The 16,705-nt window shown below is 44.1% G+C and overlaps 1 pseudogene; it reads right to left on the bottom strand.

Annotated features, from left to right (window-relative positions):
• Positions 1–945: 945 nt before the first annotated feature.
• LOC116859033 lies at positions 946–1,482 on the bottom strand (annotated as a pseudogene).
• Positions 1,483–16,705: the final 15,223 nt, after the last annotated feature.

The raw sequence follows: 16,705 nt of genomic DNA, 5'->3' as shown, positions 1-16,705 counted from the left end.
GTGAGACATCAGAAGTCACCATATTTATCCCTCGTCCAATTATACCCGCATCATACACCGGTACCGAGAATTTGTGGCAAAGAAAACCGAAGCCCAAAATCTTACCTTCATATTGTCGAGGCTTTATCTAAGAGAGGAAGAAACAAACATAAGCTGGATGTCAAAACCTATTACGAGTAAACATCTATAGTACAGATAGTACCGCGATTGTAATCCAAAGATATTACAATGATCACTTTGCTTAGCAGCATGAATTTACAGGATTAAAAAGGAAGACAAAATTAGAATTTCCTGATTAAGTCAAAACAGTTCACAATCCATTTCTGATAAACAGCACAAGTGTGTATAACTTATTTTTCACCCCCGAATCTATTCATATTCTATTCAATAAAGTTCAACCTATTTAATTGTGACAAGGGGTCATGTAGACATTTACAAAATATTCATTTTTTCACATTTCCCTAGCTTTTTTTTTTATGTTAGTAACCATACGGTTTGTCATTCGTTTTTTTTTTTCATTGTTTATGTTTATTGAGATAGAATTTGAACATTGTCCCCAGCTTTACTGAGATACAAGTATCAGGTGAACAGTGCATTGATGGATACATTTATAGATCGCAACATGATTACCACCATGGCTGACCCTTCAGCCTGCCCCGTATTTGCTTTTCGTGGTACATGTAATAGAGTATCACTGTTCTGTGTCTTCAGATGAATTTAGTGCAAGTTCCTGCCAGCCTAATTACAACACAAAACATTCCCGCCACTGGCAGTTCGGTGAGTGCCTCTTTCCACTCGATTCTACCCGACAGGTGCTGTGTGTCCTTTTTGTCTTTCATGGGGCGTGTTTCTGGGATGCATCCACGTTGCGTGGATCTCAAATCTCTTAGATGGAGATCGTCACAAATCATTACAGTATGTGTGACCTTTTGTGTCTGGCTTCACTCATGAAGGTCTTTGTGGAGATGAGGAACCAAGAGAATTAGCAGTGAAACTTGTGGGAAGAATTTGAGATTCCATAATGGGACAAATGGAGTATCTGTTAGGGGCTTGGCAGCGCCCACATGGACGATTTTGTGGCCAACAGAATGGTCTGGGAGAACCTTCAGATTGGAGCTTATGCTGAGTTGGAAGGAAGGTATTAGGTGATCTGTATAAATCAGGGAATCTTGGTAGGCACCATGGGGGAAACCTCGAGGGGCATCCATGGTTCCCTTGGAAGTGCTGGTCTTGACTTCTACTCCAGCTAACTGCTGTTTAGCTTTCCTGAGTTTTGCTCTGTGGTTCTTGAACCAAACCTGCAGTACGGTGGGCTGGATCTCCAGTTTCGAGGCCATTTCTTTCTGAAGGCTGGGAAGCGGGGTATGGGTTCCTGCTAAGCAAGGATTCCAAAATGGCCAGTTGTTTCTCAGTGAACATGGTTCGTTTCCTTTGTGAATGCTTCTGGTGCTTTCCTTTAGGAAGGTCCCCGGTGCCGGACATCCCGAGATCTAGCTGTGTCCCCATGCTCTGGTCCTGTGTCTCTCTCATTAGTTTTTGATGCAGTATTCTAGGATTCATTGTTTCTGTACAACACCCAGTGGTCCATGCAATACGTGCCCTCCTTAATTCCCATCACCAGGCTCACCCATCTCCCCACACCCCTCCCCTCTAAAACCCTCGGTTTGCTTTCCAGAGTCCACAGTCACTCATGATTCATCTCCCCCTCTGATTCTGCCCCCCTAATTCATTTTCATCTTCCTTCTCATAATATCCTCCATGCTACTCCTTACGTTCCACAAATAAGTGAAACCATATGATAAATGACTTTCTCTACTGGACTTATTTCACTTAGCATATTTCCTAAATATTTTATAACACAATATCTGCACTGAAGTATAGAACCTGGGACTTTTTAAAGTCCCAAAAGAAAGAAAATGGAAGGAAGGAGGAAAGAAGCCAGGCAGGCAGGCAAGGGAGCAAAGGCTGTGTCAAGGATATGCCTCTTTTCTTCTCTACAAAGCTTTCCTGAAACCTTACAAAGAGTTGGCTGTTTCCTGAATTCACATACAGGTATGGCACATCAGGTGCTATGAAGTTTCCCAGACTGTTGAAACGCAGTGTCATAAAAAGAAGTAAAAGCCATCGGATGAGTAAAAGAGTGGCCCATGACGAGAGATGAAGCATAAGCCATGACAGAAAAGACAGTTGATGTTTCCAAAAAGGGGAGCCAGGCAATTCAGACTCGAGTCACCCTGATGTTATTAAAGCTCAATAACATCCAGGCAAGACCTCATTTTGACACCATTAACATATTTCCTCATTCAGAAGTTTTACAGGATGAGGGGCACCTGGGTGACTCAGTGGGTTAAGCCTCTGCCTTTGGCTCAGGTCATGATCTCAGGGTCCTGGGATCGAGCCCCACATGGGGCTCTCTGCTCACCAGGGAGCCTGCTTCCCCCTCTCTCTCTGCCTGCCTCTCTGCCTACTTGTGATCTCTCTCTCTCTCTCTGTGTCAAATAAATAAAAATAAAAATTAAAAAAAAGTTTTATAGGATGATGAGAGTCTGAGGCCAAACCCCATATCTTGCCAGGATATTGGAATATCACCATGCTATCAACAAACCAGTCATAATAATGTTGTTGGGGAGAGTGCATCAGTGCAGGGCAATCAGAAAACCATAGTTATTCCTTTAATTTCACATGTTGATTAGGAACCTCTGAGCTCCCCTGGCCCATGTCATCAGACCCATAGGCAGTGAAAATGGAAAGGTCGATGGGCATACCAAATACATATTTTTCTTTTCTTTTTGAAGGGAAGTTTTCTCCATTGGCAGGGACAGGGGGAATATTCCCATTTAGAAAGAAACTCGAAAGAGTTCTTTCTTCTTAGAAAGGTCTGGCCTCAAGTGAAACTATGTCTCCAGAGTCTAACTGGGGTTTCCCAAAGACTAAGCCACGGAGGTGAGGGAAATACTCAACTCCAGTGCCATCTCCTCCCTGTCTCACCGGCAAGTACCTCACTCTAACCCCGAGCCAGAGGAGCAGAAAACCTCACCCTAACACCCACCTATCTCAGTTCCTTTACCAGGACACACAGTATCTAGCTTTCGACACAACCCTACAAGACATACTACAGGTAAGACCCAAGAGAGCAAGCATGAGAATCACACTTCCTGTGGCAGAGGTGATGGGGTTAGCAGGCTGGGACGTTAAAGTCCCTTCCATGTATGATACTGGATCTAAGGGAAAAGTGCACAAGAAGAAGAAGAGATGGTAAATGTAAGCAGAGATATGAAACTCTAAGACTGTAACATGATTCTGGACAACAACACCATTACAGAAATCAAGAGTGCTTGTGCTGGCTTCATTAAGAGACTCAAAATAAAATAGAGGAAAGAATCATTGACATTAAGAATGTCAAGTAGAAACTTCCAAAAAGGAAACACAAAAGGCGCCTGGGTGGCTCAATGGGTTGAGCCTCTGCTTTAGCTCAGGTCATGATCTCGGGGTCCTGGGATCAAGTCCCGCATCGGGCTCTCTCGTTGGTGGGGAGCCGGCTTCCTCCTCTCTCTCTCTCTCTCTCTGCCTGCCTCTCTGCCTACTTGTGATCTTTCTCTGTCAAATAAATTTTAAGAAATTATTAATATTAAAAAAAGCAACACAAAGACAAAGATTACAAAGACAGCACAGAAAATCCAAGACTGGTAGGTCATTGCAAAATGTGTAACACACACGTAATATTCCTAGAAGAGAATGGACAGAGAGATATTTGAAGCAATGACAGAGGATTTTCTGAAATTTATGGAGTGACCAAATCAAGATCCAGGAAAATCAAAACATTGGAAAGCAGGATAAATACCAAAACACACACAAACAACGAACAAAAAACACCAACGATGCCTAATCTAAACTATTCAGCTACAGATCACTAAAGACAAAGAAACAGTTCTGCAAATCTAGAGCAGGGCTGGGAGTGGGTGGGAGAAGCGGGAGAGGGGCGCGGTCACACCTTACCCCAGAGAAAAAGGATAAGAACGACATCACACTTCTTTTCAGAAACCATGCCTTCAAGAAGGATGACATGTTTATAGTGTTTAAAGAAACATCAAACTAGAAACCTGTGGCCAGTGAAATGATCCTTCAAAACACACCACAGAGTAAGGAAAACCGTCAGGGATCATGACGGACATTATTTCAATGATGAAGGGGTCAATTCTCCAAAAAGACACAACAATTTCTAATGTGCATGCATCGACAACAGAGTATCAGAGCACATGAGGCAGAAACTGAAAATAGTGCTGGTGGGAACAGATGAATCCATTCCTACAGCTGGAGAATTCAAAACCCTCTTATCAGTCATTGACAGACCCAGAGATGCACAAGTTCCATGAACACAGGTGGACTGACCAGCATCACCCATCCACCGCATCCACTAACATCGGCAGGACACTTCATTCAACAACGAGGTACAGACATTCTTCTCAAGCTCACGTGGAAGTCACCGAGAGAGGCCATGCTCGGGGCCATACAACCCATGTGAACCACCAATGGAATCGAAATCACAGGAATTATGCTCTCAGACCACAGACGACTCAAACTAGAGATCAAGAACAGAAAGACAGCTGGAGAATGACCAAAAATGGAGATTCAACAGCACACTTCTAAACAAGACATGGGAGGGAGGTCAGGTGGGTGGAGGGACGCGTGAAGGAGGTGAAGGGGAGGAAGAGGGCACTTCTTGTGCTGAGCACTGAGAAATGTACAGAATTGCTGAGTCATGTTGTACACCTGAAATTCACATTACACTGTTTGGCAATTATGATTGAACTTAAAAAAAAAAAAAGAACATATGGATCAAGAAGGCACGTCAGTAGAAATTTAAAACTACATCAATCTAGGTGATAATCAAAATTGACATATTAGAGGGAAATTTGTACTACTGAATGGACATGAAAATGTCCAGGGACTGTAACATTTTCTGCTTATTTATGAATGAAAGTATAGAAGGTACATTAGTGGGGCACCTGGGTGGTTCAGTGGGTTAAGCCGCTGCCTTCGGCTCAGATCATGATCTCAGGGTCCTGGGATCGAGCCCCGCATTGGGCTCTCTGCTCAGCGGGGAGCCTGATTCCCCCTCTCCCTCTGTCTGCCTCTCCACCTGCTTGTGACCTCTTTCTCTGTCAAATAAATTAATTAATTAAAAAAAAAGAAGGTACATTAGTATACTTACAGTGAGGACGGTTCTCCAGAGGTAAATGAGAAAGGCACAAGTTCCCAAGGAGGCAGTTAAAATGAGAAGCTTCCACAGGACTTCAATCCCATCAGGGCCGAGATGGAAATGGTCAGGCAAGGAAAGGACAAGCTGAAATACCATTTGAGACAATGAGGAATCTCAAAGACATTTACTGTGTATCTGTCACAAAGAATCAACTTTACAAACCCTCAACCAGCCTCCAGGAGCTAAGCATACCTCTCAACTACCTCCTCCTGGAGGAGAAGCAGCACAGAGGGATTTCCAAGGACCTGGGGCAAACTTGTGGCAGTGATGAATGTGTTTATCATCTTACCATGATGATGGCTTCCTTATTACTTACCTATGTCCAATATCAACAAACAGCATTCTTTGAAAAGATGTTGTGATCACATATACATTATAACACACTGAAGCTGTAGGCAACATCTAACAGACAAATCTTAAGAGATTTTATTTTACCTACAAGCACATTGCAAAATTTTTTTCTATAACTAACAGAACTTGAGAATTTATAAGCCAACATAAAATAGACAAGATAAGTCAATGTAAACTTAGAATAGGTGAGGAGTCAGTGACTTCTATTGTACATCCATGAAGGACCTGGGAAAACTCCTTTGGAACATTTCCACAACTACACCCAAAATTTATGGAAGAATGAGAGAAATCATGAATATAATGTACTAGAGGTACAAAGGAGCATGCTATATGGACAGATGTTTATAGATTAGGACATAAGTGAGAGAGATGGGAGGCTGCTCATTAATATGATATGTAATTATTTTCCAATAAAAATAAACTAGAGTTATTGCTTAGTTTCTGAAAACATTGGTGTTTTCTTTCAATGCTCACATTGCTTCTGAATCACAGTGCCAAATGTTAGATTTCTGAAGTGCATAAAGATTTGCATAATCAGGTGATCATGTATGGTCTAAGGATATCTGTGAGGTTTAGTATCTCCAAAAAGCCAATGGAAGGAATTCATGTTCCTCTGTCTTAGTATTGTAATTAAATCAGGCAATAACAGCTATAAAATTAAACTTTTTAAAGAGAGAAAATATTAACGGATGTATTTATTTATTTGAAAGAGAGAGGGGGAAGGGCAGAGGGAGACTGAGTAGCTGACTGCCAGCTGAGCAGGGAGCCCGACCAGGGCTCAATCCCAGGACCCTGGGATCATGAGCCAAGCCGAAGGCAGACACTTAACTGCCTGAACCACCCAGGTGCCTGTGAATTCTACAAGAATATGAAATTCCTGGATATGAACACCAAGGCAAGAAACACGTCATTTTACAAAAACTACATTTAGAAGTATTTCAGCGTAGAAGACACTAACAATGCAATTCATACTGATTCACACCAACCGTGAATTTTGTGCAAACACACCTCTCTAGAAAGGAGCTCCTGAAATCTATAACATTTTCCTCTTCAGCCCTCACAGCCGAGGTCAGGAAAAACGTGTGCTGGTGGGAAACGTACACTGTCTTTGAATAGCCACTGTCTGGAAGAGAGCAGTAGCTGTCAGCACAATGGTTGATCATGGGGATCGAATGCACAAAAGACAGAGGCCGTCTTGTCAGGAATGTAAAACACGCCCAGTTGTGGGCACTCAGTACATCTGGCAGCTGTCTGGATGCTGATACCAGTAGCTGAGTCTTAACTAGATGACAGCCAGCGGGGCCAAAAACACTAGGTTCTCCGACAGTGGCCATGAGCAGGTGGAGGTGGGAAATGCAAGACCAGTTCGTTTAGGCAAGAGTTCAGAGATGAGGGAGGGTGAGAAAGGGGAACCGATCCATGAGAAGCAGCCCAGGTAGAGGGGAATGATTCCAATCAAGACGACCAAGAAATTCCCTCTTCTGAAGACTCAAATGAAACAGAATGAAGTCTATTTTGACTAGAGGTCTTCATGTGGGATGGGTCTGCCTCAATACAAGGGTCTTTCTTGAACACGGACACTTCCGGACCCCTCTTTCATGATCTGATACAAGCAGATCTAAAGAAGTCTACTTATTTCCAGGGGTGTTCCCTGGCTGTGGGCTGACTCTCTCTCTCTTCTGGGGGTACAGGCTTTACTTTTTCATGATAGAGTGAAATATTCATGTTGGGAACCACATATTTCTTTGTATTTGGACAATCCTAAGGACATCCAGAACGTTCTTATTTTGGGGAAATCAACACTCTGCACATACTTGGTCAAAGAAAGGACAACAACTCATTCACTTCCTGATTATATCACTCCTAGTGATTTTCCTGTGACATATATCCCAGCAGGATGTGGTCACTTAGTGTCTTCTGGGATTCTCAGGTCTCCGTGGACCTGGTAGGACACACGGTCCCTGGGGACAGCCTCCAAGACCAGAAGGAAAGGGCTGATTCAGAAGTTGCTAAAAGTTAGCACACCAAGAAGCTCAGAGCACAAAAGACATTTCACTTTTTAACACTCTAGTCCCAACACCAATGCTTAAGATACCCAGGGCTGTCAAACAGGACAAATATAAACAATGTGCTGATGGGAAAACCAACTACACAGAAGATGGACCCTGAATTTACCAGGCTTGCAGCAGGATCATCACTGGGCTTCCAGGGGCCAATCTAATACCCCTAGCTCCTACTAAATTAGAGTTCCTGACATTTTCAAAGACAATTTTAAAGAGATATAATGTACATATCACACAAGCCCCCCTATGAGGACAAAGAGCTCAATGGCTTTTTGTATCTTCACAAATCCTTCCTCTTGACACTATAAACTTGGTCTCTTCAGGTTTCCATCCTACCAAAGCTGCTCTTCTTGGACCAAGCAGCACAGACAGGACCCAAAACATGATGGAAATGGCTGTGGCCACAACCCCTTAAGGCTGACTGAAAAACCTGCCCTGTTGTGCCCAGTCTTCAGGAAGAACTGTCATTCTTCTGAGGTTCCCATCAGGAACCCCATGAAAAAGCTGGTATTTAACCACCGTGTGAAAGAACCCAGTCGGAAGGAAGACACCACTAGCAGCTCATGGGCACCTGGGTAGCTCAGTCAGTTCAGTGACCAAGTCTTGGTTTGGGTCAAGTCATGTTCTCATGGTCCTGAGGCTGAGCCCCTCTTTGGGCTCTGGGCTCAATGTATAGCTGGTTTGGGATTCTCTCTTTCCCTCCTCCTCTGCCCTTCCCCATCACCTGTGCCCTTTCTTTTGGCCAAAGAAATCATATTAAAAAAATAAGAAGAAGGAGGAAGACACCAGTGAAGTGTCACATTTACTCACATTTAGGTTTGGGGAACTGGGACACTGGAGCAAGACGAGCCAGAAGAGCAGCCTTTGCACCATCATGTCCTGGTCCTTTTAAGGGGCACTGTGGGCCCAGGGAGGAGGTGGAGATGGCTGGGGGGCAGGGGAGGGAGGGATGGGGGATTTAGGAAGGGGTGGGGAGGGGAGAGGGTGATAATTAGGGATGGGAATAGGGAGGAAATAGAGGGTAGGATGGGGAAGGTGTTGGTCAGGAGAAGAAGGGGTCAGGGACAGTGTCAGGGTCAAATTAAAGACTTGAGGGGAAGGAGCACAGTTCACAGAGGTTAGGTCAGCAGGTTAGTAAAGCACGAGGTCAGCAGGACACATTAGCAGGTAAAGTAAATTCTCAGGAGCAGTTGGTATGAAGAATCCAATTCCACCAAGCCTTCCCAGGTTTGAACGTTTCCTAGCAACCTAGAAACATTCTAATCTCTCCACCAATCAGCTGCCTTTGCCCCTCGTAGCTCAACATGGATGCCACAGGTGACCTCGTTGGGTACAAACCCCCTTCCCACCTGATACCCCACCACGTGCCATCCCAACGACAGGTCCTCTCTGGAACTTTGGCCATCCTTCTTGTTTGCTCCCTCCAACCCAGGTCTCAGTTCTGTCTTCTGGGCGCTCTCTCCTTCCTTTCCAAACTCCCATCTGAGAGCCACTGGCTGGACAACATAGAAAGCAGAGGAGGACCAAACTGCAACAAAAATCAAATACACAATCAGAGTAGGAGGTTCCACCCTCTCTCAGCAACTCAAGGCAGACAGAACATCCACAAGACGTAGATCTTGACGGCAAACCATCTGAATCCCACAGTTGTCTCCATACATCTGTCCACAGTCATATCCACTCTGGAGGACGTAACGATTTTAGGCACATAGGAGACCGTTACAAAAATGCACCCCATTGGGGTGCCTGGGTGGCTCAGTGGGTTAAGCCGCTGCCTTCGGCTCAGGTCATGATTTCAGGGTCCTGGGATCGAGTCCTGCATTGGGCTCTCTGCTCAGCAGGGAGCCTGCTTCCCTCTCTCTCTTTCTGCCTGCCTCTGTCTACTTGTGATCTCTGTCTGTCAAATAAATAAATAAAATCTTTAAAAAAAAATGCACCCCATTTACTTTGGCCAGAAAGGAAATTTCAATTTTTTTTCCAGAGGCATGAAATCACAGACAACAACAGAGCATGTTGTGGTAACATAATGTGCTATAAATCACTGATTAAAAAAACTAATTAGAAATTCCCATATGTTTAGAATTTGAGAAGTACCTCTATTAATGAGACAGGAGTAAAGAAATAGAAAAGAAAAAGAGAAACACTGCAACTGAATGATATGAGGATGATACAATTGTAATCAAATATGTCTTCTGGGCTGGAATATCCTCCGGTATTAGTCTGAGAAGACTGCGCAGTCTCAAAATCATCCCTAATTGGCCAAGACATTTGAACACCTCCAACAGAGTAGATCTGTCCCTTCTCTTTGTGACCCTCCTACCCACTAGCTTCGGCTTTACATGATGAACCTCACAGGGAAACAATTCAATCAGACTCTCATGTCATCTTCTGGGACCTCCAGGAATGAGAGCATTTTAAGAGAAGACTTTCATCAGCTTCTCCCCTGGCGGACCCAGGACAACACCCAGAGAGCTGGCAGCTCCAGATGTGCTGAGTGGGCAGGGCCAGGGACCCAGGAGACTAGACAAACCCCTTGTTATCCTCTCTCCTGGGCCCTGTCCTGAGCTGAACTTCCTAAACTCTGTCTCCCTAGGACTCCCACAATGTTTTCTCAACTCCTTTTGGCCCAAGACAGCTGAATATCAGTGCTCTACAAACCACCACTTTATTATTATGTAAATTTCTTGTCAATAGGAACCATTCTACTACTGCTTAAACAGAACTGTTTTCTAATTAGCATAGGATACAGTTTTTGTTTCAGGGGTAGAGGTCTGGGAGTCATCAGTCTCACACAATTCAAGCACTCACCAAAGCGCGGACCCTCCCCAATGTCCATCCCCCAGCCACCCCATCCTTCCCACCCACTTCCACTCCTGCCACCCTCAGAACAACATCTGAAACATACATATACAGAAACCATAAAAAACAAGCCAACAACAAAACAAGGATAACAAAACAAAGTGTTAAATTCTGCTTAGAGGCCGCTGTCCACCTCAAGAGCCCAAGACTTGGGCTGCCCTGGTTGTAGGAGAGACCAGCTATGGAAGGGGTGGAGTCAGACTAGCCCAAAAGTGAACAGGAGGAGAGAGGCCCAGCCTGTAAGGGGGACCAGGGACTTCCATGAAAGATGGCCAGAGTCACCTTGATTAGAACTGGAATCGGGAGCAGGGAACAGAGTTTGGGGGCCTCAAACAGGTGAGATCGGTCACGGAGTTGAGGAGGTGTCCCCAAAGCCAGTGTCAGCCTCCCATCTATGAAACCCTTTGGAGCCCCTGGAGACAAGCCGGGAGCCGAGAGTTTGAGATCCAGCTGTCCTGCTCACCTGCTGTGTGGCCCGGTGCCCGTTTCCTTCAGTGAACGGGGAGTGTCCATGCCCGTGTCCATAACTGTGTGGAGGACAAGAAGAAGCCACATGTTGAGAACACATAGACACTGGCGGCATCATCTCCATGGGCTGAGTGTCTTCGGAGATCCAGTGCCTCATGTCTCACAGCTGTTAATGGCAGGCCGGGTGACAACCACAGGGCCCTCCTGTTTCAGGCCTGTGCTATGCCCTGCCCTTTGCCCACATCAGCTTTCCGGCTCCAGATGGCAGGAGGACCCCATGAACTGTGGGGAGAGCTCTGGGCCCCTGACAAGACTGAGAGATTCCTGGACCGTGGGAAGGGTGAGCGAGTGAGCGATCGTACAGGACTGGGGAACTGAGCTCTGGGGCTCCCTGGAAGGAATGGGGGATTGGGCACCCGTGGAAAGGGCTGGAGGCATCTTACAAGATTCCTGGGTCCCCACAGGGCAGATCCCTCCCACACTCCTGCTGGTGCTGGCGGGGATCTGGAAGCAGCTGCAGCAGCAGATCAGTGGGATGCTGGATGGAGCTGGGAAAAATGGTCTGGCAGGTAAGTGGAATCACCAGGCTGGGCTGCCCTTGGCCTCTTCCTCCTTCCCCAGCCACCTCACTACCTCTGACCCTGACCTCACCCTCCAGCAGGGGTTGGGCAAGCCAGGCAGAGGTGGACACTGGTGGCCAAGGGAGGGTCCCTCCCCAGACCTCTGTGTCCTGGTTGTTGAACAGACAGAAGGAGTCACCCAGGGCCCCCGGAACAGGGAGGGAGAATCTGGCCCCAGAGCCCTCTCTCACGGGGCTTGGGCAGAATCCTGCAGAGACAGAATTTAGCATGGGTTCATAGTCTGAAAAGTATACGTTTATTAAGGAAATGGAAAAAACAAGTTGACAGTTGAGCCTCTGGAGGAGAACAGGACCAGGGTCCATTCTTCCAATTTCTACTTTTTCCCTGGAAAATTACCTCACCTCTCTTACCCTCCGTGTCCTTCTCGGTGATGTGGGGACAGCACGGTTCCATGCCTCAGGGCATGGATGCCAAGATTCATTGAGATCAGTCATATAAACCACAAAGCTAGTTTAAACTGGTTGTTATTCCTATCACTATCATCATTTTTTTCTTAAAGACTTAACTTATTATTCTAAACATTATGCTAAATAAACTTTATATTTACTTTCTAAAAAAGATTTTATTATTTGAGAGAGAACGAGCACAAGTCGTGGGCAGAGGCAGAGGGAGAGGGAGAAGCAGGCTCCCCGCTGAGCAGGGAGACGGATGTGGGGCTCCATCCCAGGACCCTGGGATCATGATGCGAGTTAATGGCAGATGCTTAACTGACTGAGCCATCCAGGTGCACCTATAATCACCATTTTCACTATTACTGTAGATAGAGATCTGTGGGCATTAAATAAGTGGTGGTGATTAACTCTGTTGATATTATTTATGTCGCTACTACAGGGCACAGGGCCTTGTACACAGTAGGCGCTCAGCACACAGGGAATCAATGAATGCGCGCTCTGGAGCCAGGCTGCTCAGATTCCCATTCCGGCTCCACCACTTTAGAGCTTTGTGATCAGGCAACTTATTTCATTTCCTCATGCTTGTTTCTGTCTCTGTAAAAGAGGGTCTCAGAGTCCTTAATTAATGGGGTTGCTGTGTGCGGGAAATGAGGCGGCAGGCAGGAAGGGCACAGTAACTAGGAGATGGGCAGCAGCAGCCCCAGCAGCAAGCCACATCCGCAAGCATCATGATCCCTCACACACGAGGGAGGCCACACTGCCCTCTGCTGACCACAGTGCGTAAATGCACATCCACGTTCCTGGGCCCTCCCTTCACCCTAGGTCCCAGGCAGGGGACACAGGAACCCTCCCCTGCACCTGCCTTACTGCCCACACACTGACACAACGACCTCTGTGTCCTTCTTACCTCCTTTCGAGTCGGGTCCGGGCTGCTCCCCACAGCTGATTCGGCCACCGCCGGATGTTCGCTCAGGACGTTCTCCACCTCCGAGGGCCCGATGCGGTTCCTGCAGGATCGATGGCTCTTGCTTGGTTTCTGAGCAGCTGCCCGGGCCAGGAGACCCAGGCCCTCAGGTCTCATGATTTGGAGGGTCACATCTACCTCTGGCCTGCAGGAAAACTGTCACAGGGAGCCAGATACCTGGGACCTGGCTCTGTCACAGGTATCTGGCCCCAAACATGAACAATGTGCACTCCGCGCTGAGAAATATATCATTTGCACGCTCCCCAGCGTTTCTCACCTCACTGCCTCTGCTCAGGGAGGAGGGTGAAGATTTAGCCCTCCCCAAGCTCTGGGCCTTGGCTCTAGCAGCTTCCCTTGGCCTGAAACCTAATGGAACTCTCAACCTTTATCTTAAATATTCATGCAAATTCTGCATACTCTTCCCCATTAGATTAGCACGTTTCCATCTGAACCCTGCATTTAGCCCATCCACGTGTGAGACTTTCAGGGGCTCCTGTGGTGTCGACCTGCACTATTGGTCGGAGGGAGGATCTTGCCACACTTGCCAGTCAGTCCCAGAAAGTGGTTGCAGGACCACGTGAGGGTTCACAGTTTAGAGCAGAACCCTGACACCAAGACAACTGCTCTCAACCTGGAAAGTGTTAGCATGACACACCATTAGAAATTTCATAGGAATTGAATTGGATCTATAGATTGTTTTGGGTAGTATGGACATTTTAACCATGGTAACTCTTCCAACCCATGAGCATGGAATATTTTACCATTTGTTTGGGTCTTCTTCAATTACTTTTAGCAGTGTCTGGTAGTTTTCAGTATACAGATCTTTTACTTCCTTAGTTAATTAGACTCTAGGTATTTTATTCTTTTTGATCCAACTTTAAATGGGATTGTTTTCTTACTTTCTCTTTCTGATAGTTCACTTTTGGTGTTTAGAAACACAGATTTCCCTATATTGATTTTGTTTGTAATTTTACTGAATTGATATAGGACTCTTAACAATTTTGGGTGGTCTTTAGGATTTCTCTCTCTATATATATATGTATGTATCATGTCTTCTGCAAATAGCAAAAGTTTTACTTCTTCCTTTCCCATCTGGCTGTCTTTTCTTTTTCTTGCCTCATTGCTGTGGACTTCTAGTACTACGTTAAATAAAAGTGGTGAGAGTGGACATCCTTGTCTTACTCCTGGAGGAGTAAGGAAAATCTTTCATCTTTTCACCTTGAGTATGATGTAAGGTATGGGTCTGTCATATATGGCCTTTCTTATACAGGTACATTCCCTCAATCCTCACTTTGTTGGGAGTTTTTATCATAAATGAGTGCTCGATTTTGTCAAATTTTTTTTCTGCATCTATTAAGATATGATTTCTTTTCCTTCATTTATTAATGGGGTGAATCATGTTGATTGATTTGTAGATGTCGAACCATCCTTGTAGCCCTGGAATAAATCCCCATTGGTCATAGTGCATGATCCTCTTAACATGTTGTTCTATTTTGTTTGCTAGTGTTTTGTTGAGGATTATTGCAACTGTGTTTATCAGGGATATTGGCTTGTAATTTTCTTTTTTGTGGTATCTTGATCTGGTTTTGCTATCAGAGTAGTGCTGACCTCATAAAATACATTTAGAAGCATTCTTTCCTCTTTAGTTTTTGGAAAGAGTTTGAGAAGGATAGGTACCAAGTCTTCTTTGAATCTTTGGTAAAATTCACCAGTGAAGCCATCTTGTCCTGGACTTCTGTTTCTTAAGAGGTTTCTGATTACTGATTCAATCTCCTTGATATCAATTGGTCCGTTCAGATATCCTCTATCATTTAGTCTTGGAAGACTGCATGTTTCTAGAAATGTATCCATTTTATTCTCAGTTGTCCAGTTGGTTGGTGTATCATTTTTCAAGCAGTCCCTTATGGTCTTTCTATCAGTGACAACAGTTTTAACTTTTCCCCCTTCATTTATGACATTATTTATTTGAACCCACTGTTTTTCTTTCTTCATGAGTCTAGCTGAAGGTCTGCCAATTTTGTTTATATTTTCAATGAACCAGCTCCTAGTTTCATTCATCTTTTCTATGGTCTTTTTAGACTGTATTTCATTTATTTCCATTCTGATTTATAACATTTCCTTCCTTCTATTAACTTTGGACTTCATTTGTTCTTAAGTTTCTAGTTCACTTAGGTGTACGGTTAGTTTCTTTACTTCAGATTTTTCTTGTTTCTTGAGGTAGGCCTGTAGTGCTATAAGCTTCCCTCTTAAAAGCACTTTGCTTCATCCCATATAGGTTTTGGAGTACTGCGTTTTCGTTTTCTTTTGTCACTAGATATGTTTTTCATTTCTCCTTTGATGCCTTCATTGAGCCAATTACTCTTCAGTAACATGTTGTTTAATCTTCACATATTTGTGATATGTCCAGCTTTCTTCCATAATCAAGTTCTTGGGTCATACCATTGTGGTCAGATAAAAATTCTTGTTAAGATTTCAATCTTTTAAATTTATTGAGACTTGTTTTTATAGACTAACATATAATCCATCCTGGAAAACTTCCCATGTGCACTGGAGAAAATGTACATTCTGCTGCTTTTGGATGGAATATTCTCTGTGTCAAATCAGTCCATCCGGTTTAAAATGTCATCGGAGGCCAATGTTTCCATGTTGAATTTCTGTATGGATGATCTATCCATTGATATAAGTGAGGTATTAGAATCTCTACTATTGGGGTGCATGGGTAGCTCAGTTAGTTTAACATCTGCCTTTGGCTCAGGTCATGATCTCAGGGTTCTGAAATTGAGGCCCATGAAGGGCTCCTGGCTCAGCATGGAGTCTGCTCCCTCCCCACAACATGGGCGCTCTCCTTTGTTCTCTCTCTCGAATAAATAAAATCTCTAAAATAGTAATAATTCTGTAATATTATCTAATATTTAGTCCATATTTATATTTTTCCCAAACTATTCAAAATTTGTTACTTTTCTAAATGCAGAATTCACTCAATGTTTGTGCATTTCATTGGTTCTTATGGTTTGTGAGGGTTTTTTCCCATCTAAAACAAGTTCCAACAATTTTTTTGTTTTTCATGATACAGACAGTTTTAAAGAATAGAGGACTGTTCTCTTGTTAAATGTCTCACACTCTAGAGTTATCTATTGTTTCCTTATAGTGAGACTCGGGATAAACATTTTTGACAAAAATACTACATAAGTGATGATGCATATTTCTCATTCTTCCTACTGGGGAAACGTGCTGTCCTGCTTTGGGAGCTGTTAATATTGGTCCTTTGGTAAATGGGGTACTACCATATCTCTCTATTGTAAAGATGCACTTTCCTCTTTACAATTAAAAAGTAATTGTGTGGAACGATTTGACATTTTGTGAATACCTTATTCTCCAATCAACTTTCACCCCTTGATTTTAGCATGCACTGATGATTCGTTCCTGAATCAATTATGAAAATGGAGGATGCAAAATGGTGGTTTTCAACCCATCATTCCTTACATATTAATTAGGTGGCATTCCTCAATAAAGAGATAGCCATTTTTTTCTGTAAAGGGAAGCCTCCTTTTAATTATTTTAAATATATATATTATTTATTCAACCTTTCTAATAATAAAACTCTATGTTCAAAATAGAAAACTTCAAAAAACTAAGAAAAAGGCCAAAGAAAATTCTTTTCACTCATAATCCCACCATTTCTAGTCATTAACGTTTGGATATACATT

This window comes from Lontra canadensis, unplaced genomic scaffold (assembly GCF_010015895.1).
Source record: "Lontra canadensis isolate GAN:19392208 unplaced genomic scaffold, GSC_riverotter_1.0 scaffold146, whole genome shotgun sequence".
In the NCBI taxonomy this organism is placed as follows: Eukaryota; Metazoa; Chordata; class Mammalia; order Carnivora; family Mustelidae; genus Lontra; species Lontra canadensis.
Note: the sequence above shows the minus strand (reverse complement) of the source record. Positions and strands in the feature narration are given on the sequence as shown.